The 7,598-nt window shown below is 40.1% G+C and overlaps 1 pseudogene; it reads right to left on the bottom strand.

Moving 5' to 3' along the window:
• Nucleotides 1-3,554: 3,554 nt before the first annotated feature.
• Nucleotides 3,555-5,634, bottom strand: LOC147430722 (uncharacterized; annotated as a pseudogene).
• Between the last annotated feature and the right edge of the window lie 1,964 nt (nt 5,635-7,598).

The raw sequence follows: 7,598 nt of genomic DNA, 5'->3' as shown, positions 1-7,598 counted from the left end.
GATTCTATGCAGAAAGGTTGCGGAGGAGGGTTTGCCGAGGACTCGAGGAGGTCTTGTTATTATGTGTCCACGGTAGCATCTTGGGGGGTAGAATATGGTGGCCTTCTTTTTCAAAGTTTTCGGCGGGTCCAATTGTGAGAACTTAAAGATTCACTTAAATGTGATTAATATCACTATTAATTAATATACTAATGTCAAAACATAAGAGAGTGCAAGATAGAAATAGAGTAATGACAATAGATTGCACTTGAATGGAGAGTAAAGACCTTGTTACAAATGAGGGCAGCTAATGAGATTTATATACAAGTTGAGGGAGTGAGGATTATCCATCACATGTGAATTATAGGTAGGTGGGAATAGACACATGTTAAGGCTTGCATAGGTAAAAGGGGTCCATGTGGAAATTAGGTGTAAGGATTTTGGGAAAAAAGGTAGGTGGGAAGAAGTCCACACTTATTAAAATCATAAGTTACTTTTACATCCCCTCTTAAGGGTGGACTTCTCGTTGTAGCGTATTGAGATTGATGAACAAAAAAGCTTTGTGAAGTAGCCACGTTGCAGATACAAAAAAGCTTTGTGATGTAGCCATGTCGTAGACACATGCTATTTCCCCTCAATGAGAAGTTCATCCAGTAGGGATCAAACTCAAATTACGCGATGAGACTGTTTGTTTAGAGGCGGACACAGACTTGGTGAGAAATTCTGCCCAATTTTCTACATATGGAACATACACTAGCTTGATGAAGCCATATGCGACTAATTCTTTCAAGAGATGGAAGCTTATCTTAATGTGTTTGAGCTTGGATGAGAAGGAAGGTGATTCTAGAAGTGCGATGGTAGACTGATTATCACAAAAAAGAGTGATTGGATCAGTCGACATATTGAAGGGTAACTTCAATTCGTGGATCAATTCAGAGATCCAAAGAGCCTCGCGGGAGGCAAGAGCAGCAGCAAGGTATTCCGCTTCAGTAGAAGAACTTGCAATAGAGCCAAAGTGAATACATAGCCTCCTGTAGAAAAACATTGAGGATCGTCACCAGCCCAGTTGGCATCAGCATATCCTGAAATAGAGATGGGACTAGAGGGGTTGTAATAGTAAGTGAGGGCATAGTGATAAGTGGTGCATAAGTAGCGAAGGGTGGGATTTGGGGCTTGCTTGTGCATTTTACAGGGCTTTGACATAGAGCGAGAGAGGATATGGCCTGTGTAGCAAAGATCGAAACGGGTGCAAGAGATAAGATAACGTAATTGTCCGCAGAATTTTGGGAAATGAAAGGATGGGCAGTAGAGTGCATCAGTGTGAGTTTAATCATGAAATTCAGGAGCAAGCTTGTGCTTAACAGGCAAAGGTGTAAACTCAGGGGTTGAAGCAGACATACCATAGAAGAGGAGGAGTTCTTCAATGTATTTGGATTGGTATAATTGGATAAATTTACCTGCTGGATCTCTCATGACTTCAATGCCGAGCAAATAAGTCATAGGTCCTTTGTCGGTTACTAGGAATTCATGAGAGATGCAATCAATTGCTTGTAGCAACATGTACTCTGATGTGCCAAGAAGAGGAATGTCATCCACAAAGAGGCCTAAGATAGCCATGCCTTTAGAGGTCTGCCGTATGTAGATATTGTAGTCTGCCATAAGATGTTCCCAGCCACATTTGAGCAAGTAGTGGTGCATGCGGATGTACCACTCTCGTGCAGATTGTTTTAAGCCATAAATGGGCTTATGCAATTTACATACATAATCAGGGTTGTGAGGGTCTTCAAAATGAGTAGGTTGTAGCATATAGATGAGCTGTTGGAGCAAGCCATGTAAGAAGGCATTTTTTATATCAAGATAATGTAAAAGAAGATTAAACTTAGCAGCAAGTACAATAAGAAGCCGAAATGCAGTCATACCCAGTACTGGCAAATAGTTGTCGAAGTGATCCACACCTTGTTGTTGAGTGAAGCCGCGAGCGACAAGGCGTGCCTTGTAGCGATCAACTGAGCCGTTGGGGTGGTATTTCTTCTTTAATAGCCATTTGCAAGAGACAATGTTATAATTCTTAGGAGGTGGCACAAGCTCCCAAGTGTTAGCTTCTTTGAGGGCTTGGAGTTCATGCAATATGGCAGCATGCCAGTCCTTGGTCTTGCTAGAAGCGAGGGCATCGAGAACAGAGAGGGGAAGGGCATCTTCAAGAGGCTCTAGTGGATGTTCAAGAATCATTTCATCACTGAGGACAACAGAGAAATTGGTGGCTTCATAGATCTTGCGAAGAGAGCGGGTGCGGCCATGCGAACTAGAGGCGGCTTGGTCCAAGTGTATAGCTGAAGTGTGTTGCGATGGCGAGGTGGCAAAAGTAGAGCTATAAGGCTCGATCGACTTTGTCGACATCTTCTGGGATGGGAGTAACTAGCAAGGTTTCGTGGGAGTTGTGGAAAAAAGTGAGACCGGTAACGAAGGTGATGGGAGCTCACGAGGTGGAGCACCGAGTGTCTGCGGTGTGATGGAAGTAGCGGTAGTCGGGACGGACGGTGTTGGTGATGGTGTCAACTGTGAGGAGATGGGTGTAAGAGGTGGTGCAGGAGTGTTGCCGATTGGCTGTGCATGAGAATGCGAGACACGAGGAGGTGGATGGGCGATGAGGAAAGGCCTTTGGATGGTGAAGGGAGGCTCAAGATTGTGCCTAGAAGGGTGGGAAATTTTCATGGGTGTGTGTGTTGGTGAGGCCGTCAACAAAGATTGATGAGAAGAGTGGACTGGTGATGAGAATGTAGGGTGCAATGGTGGAGAAGATTTGCCTGACATGATGAATTCTTCATCAAAGATGACGGTGCGGGCAAAGATAAACTTGTGATGGTCTGGGATATAGAGGCGGTATGCCTTGATGCCAAAGCGATCACCATAGCCCCCGTACCCTAAAATTGTATATTTTGATACCAAAAAAGTCAGTTTCGCTCTCACACCTTTCTATCACCCAAGTGTGGTAGATTGGTAATGTCACTTCCCTCTTGAATAACAATCTCTCTCACACACACCTTTCTACCACCTAGATGTGTGGTAGATTGGCAATGCCATTTCCCGTTTGAATAAAAGGTCTTGAGTTCAACTCTCATCGTCGGATAGATCTTTAAGGTCTCTTAGGATAGTTTCCCACGACATTAAAATACTCTTCTTCTTCTCTCTCTCTCTCTCTCTCTCTCTCTCTCACACACACACACACACACACACACTCATGCTTTTATGGATTATGTATGTATTTCCTCAAAACCATCTTACATATTCTACCTATCTAAACAAAATCTCCCAAGACCTAGAAATTGTTCAATAATATGAGCACACTTTACTTTTCATCTATATAAGATTCTTCAGTACACCATTTAACATCTTACAAGATAAAGAAACCAAAAGTGAAACACAATTTTACAGAAGTACATTAATTTTGATTGGTAATTTAAAGCGATATATATTGTAAAACATTTACCGTATCAAAGTTGGAAGATATACCATAAAACTTAAATCCACATTATAACTATCATTCAATTCCAACATCAATTCTTACTATGAATTGATTAAGATAAAACAATCACGTCTTGAGTGGCAACAAGCCCTATGCGTTGATTTACATGTACCTTTCCCAATGCAATTACCCAAGAAACTAATGTGTCCAACATGACAATCTTTGATGTAGACCCTTTTACATCCACAAAATGTACGTTGTTTTAGCTTCACCTTAGAAGGTAGGTTTCCATACATGGCATCCACATCATTTTCCCTAAGTACTTTATGACAATTGCTTCCTTGTCCTCCTTTGTAAGGACATCTAAAGCAACACTACTCTTGCTTTTGATGTCACCCTAATAAACACCCAAAGAAGTAATGATTTTTGTACAGGTTGAAGATAGCAACCAAGTAAATAAACACATACATAACAATACTAAACACAAATCAAATCACACACCTGTGTAAAAAAAGATAACTTCCATACTTGAGCATCTCTATGTCTTTCTTGTCTCACTTTCCGTTTTAGTGTTGTTTGCTTTGTAATGTCAATATTTACAATCAAAGACATTTGTGTAAGCTTAACCTTCAAATTTCAAGCAAAACACTTATAATCAAAGCTCCATACTACACTACAAATGTAATTCTTGTTACATGAGTTTACTTAAAGAAGGAACCTCTAAAACATTGAGCGTTTAAGTATAAATTCACAAATGTAATACTCAAAAGGAGTGAGAATTCAGCTTATAAATATAGCATGCATAAGCACCTCATTTATAAACGCACTAAAAATATATCCTTCATACAGTAAGTCAAGTCCCACAAAACCAAGGTAAAAAGCCAAAAAGATAACTCCAATCTCAATCTCTATATCTAGAAGGAGCTCTCACAAGACGTTCACGTCTTCCTCTTACAATGGATACTTGTGATTCCTGCAAAAAATTGGATAACTTGCAAAACATTCCTTATACAAGACAATCTATATTCAACTTAAAGAGAATGAGCAGCCACCTTAGTATCTTGTTTGGAACTTTGAAGACCCTTGTCGTTAGCATTTGTGATATCACTCAACGCCTACAATAAAACATTACTTTAATCCACTTGCACTTGAAAACCAAAGAAACAAACTCAATCTACAAGTACAAACCTTTTTCTTCACACTCTTTTCAAGCTCTTTTGAATTTGTCCTCTTTTTGGAGCTACCTTCAACCTACATGTGACATGTGACAAGACTCAAGTAGAGAGTTGACTTGTATTTAAATACATACGATTCTAAATTTTGATGTATACAATAAGATAGAATTCTTACGAGGTTAGAGTTTTAGTGAAAAAACTTTTTCCATATAAAGTTCCAAGACACTTTACATAGATGTACATACTCTTCAACTTACATTCTCAAAATCACTAGAAGCTTTAATTTCTTGAGCTGCACTCTCATCATCTTCTTTTGTCTTGAAGGCCTCTTTTGTGCAAAGTGTTGCTTGTCTTGCAAGATTAGAAGTCATATCAATCTATCAAAGAGAAATAAAAACACACGATGTTGAAAGAAACTAAGACCATATGTCAACCCAAATAAGCATCTTGTAATTCATGATTGCATGGATGCTACACATTACCGAGTGATATTCATGAACTAGCTCATCAACTAGGATGTTTGATCTTCCAATTTGCTTCTCCATAACTTTTGAAGTATTGGCAAACTTAGCATTGTCATCGTTGACAACATTCTCTTCACAAGTCCTTGAAGCTATGAGTGCACGTGGAGACGTGATACTCATTTGACCATGAGTGAAGTGATCGTCCTAAATAAAGGAACAAGAGTTGTACAAGTAACTAGATAAGAAAAAAAATATAAGAGTAAACATATTATTGCTTTTCACATTATAATTAGAGATAGAAACCACTTGAAACACGTACCTCATTATTTTGCAGATGAGGGAAGCTCTCTTTCTCATTCTCATTAATGCTCGGCTCATCAAAAGCCTAGACAAATAGCATTATCACCATCTTTAACATAAAATTATCCTCGCACAACAAACTCTTTTACAAAGCACTTATAACAACTAGCTTTGTCCAAGAAAAGAATGAAATCAAGATCTGTAAGCCAAAGTGCAATACCTCTTTGATTGTTTCACTTTCATAGCTGGACATTTTTTCTTCACTTTCGCTCAAGCCGGTCAATATCTAAACATTAAACACTTTGCATTCATGTCTCACATGTGAGATGTATCTAATGGTTTAAAGCAAGTAGAAAATTGGTCTTGCTTTGTGCAATATCCTACCTACCCTCTCATGGACGATGCAATGTACAAATGTAATTTCACACATTTAGAAAACAATGAACTTTGGCAAGTTGCATACTACTTGAGTAGCACTTCCCATAATCAACAACTACATGTATTATTACCTCCTCCTTTTCAAGTTTGTCAATATTGGCATCACTTAAACATACACACGTTTCATTATTTTCTTGTAACATATCAGAATGAAAGTATTTATTAAATCAAAATGTAGTTTTAATTAACATTCCAGTATGAATATTTTTCCATTGCATATACAGCATAATGCCGAAGCACTTCAAGTTGCAAGCATAGGTGATAGTCTTGATAGACATCTTCACGTCAAGGGCCTTTTGGTGTGAGTTTAAAACCAAAGATAGAATGCAATGCAACATTTGTAGCACTTACAATGAGAACAAATATAGGAAAAAACATGTCTAGAAAAGAACGTATCTGCATAAATTTGCATGTGAGATCACCCTCAACATACCAACTAATTCCCCAATTGAGGGTGCCTACACCACAACCACCTTGGCCTTGAGAGCCTCATCAATAGCTAGTGTGAAGTTCCAACGATGGGACCAATGGTGGCTTTTGAAATAGGAGCCGCATGAGATCTGAGAATTGACACACTAGAAGCCTGCCACATATTTGATTTTAGGAATTGACAGATATGTGGGAGAGTGGTGAAGGAGATGGCTAGGAGGAGGGAAGGAGGCTGCGATTCCCAACCAACCAAAACTCGACCATTTAGGTCCTGCCAAGGCTATCAATCCTGTCCTCTCCCCTATCCAACTTATAGTTGAGGCCTTTAAAGACTCTCCATTTAGAACCATTTTTAGGCTTTCTTTCGGCAACCAATGATTTGCAAACAAAAGTAAAGTAAATGCCAATCTAGCAAGGTGGGGCAAACCTCTGAAGGGTGGTTGGGACTCCGTGCACATGTATAAGCTTGAAAGAGAAGCGAAGAGAGAGAGAGAGAGAGAGAGAGAGAGAGAGAGAGAGAGATTGCGACAAGGAACAACTTCATCATCATATACAAGATGTGTACAAGGAGGAAGCTGAGATCTCCCGAACGCTTCTTGTTGTTGCGCTTCTCCCCTTTGCTTGCCCTTGCCATTACTAAACCTCACCCCCCTCCCCCCTTGTTTGCACTGCCAACCTCTCACCTCCTCCCTGTGTGGTGTCGTACAATGCCCCCCGCTGTCTGATGCTTGTGCCCCCTTATTGCTACATGTTCCCCTCCCTCACGCTGCCATTCTCCTCCCACCCTGCTTGTAACAGGCTTGGGCACCCCAAGTCGAGAAATCCGACATGACACACGAGAAAACCACTTAAAATACTTTACAACTTTAAACACTTGAGTCAACACGTCCCGGCGTAGTTCCGTGCCCCAAAACCTGGTGTTCCTTTCGGTATTTTTTTATTATATTAATGCTTGAGCAAAGTAAAATTACCGAAAGGGGTCCTCTGCTCTCAGACTCCGCATCCAGATGCTCTGAAGAGTGAGGCCCCTTGGGATTTATTTATTCTTACAAGGGATGTCCCAAAAGCAGTAAAATCAAAAGAAAATTATCCCAAAAGCAACTTGGTTCAAAAATTGTCAGATAAAACATTAGTGTAAATTTCAAAAATCCGTACAAGCCACATCATCAGCCAGCGCAAAAAGCTGGATTCCATACAATCTGCCACATTAGCCTACCAACACGTTTTGTAGGATTCCATATTGCTGCGTGTTAGTGCATTTCGCATGCGTCCGTACTACCAGCTATCAACCAACATCCATATTGTCCTCTTCTCTTGGGTGGTCATGCCACGTCACCGTATCCATGTGTG

The sequence above is a fragment of the Adiantum capillus-veneris genome, chromosome 21 (genome assembly GCF_014529385.1).
Source record: "Adiantum capillus-veneris isolate H3 chromosome 21, ASM1452938v2, whole genome shotgun sequence".
Lineage (NCBI taxonomy): Eukaryota > Viridiplantae > Streptophyta > Polypodiopsida > Polypodiales > Pteridaceae > Adiantum > Adiantum capillus-veneris.
The sequence above is the reverse complement of the archived record's forward strand: the minus strand, read 5'-3'. Positions and strand labels throughout refer to the sequence as shown.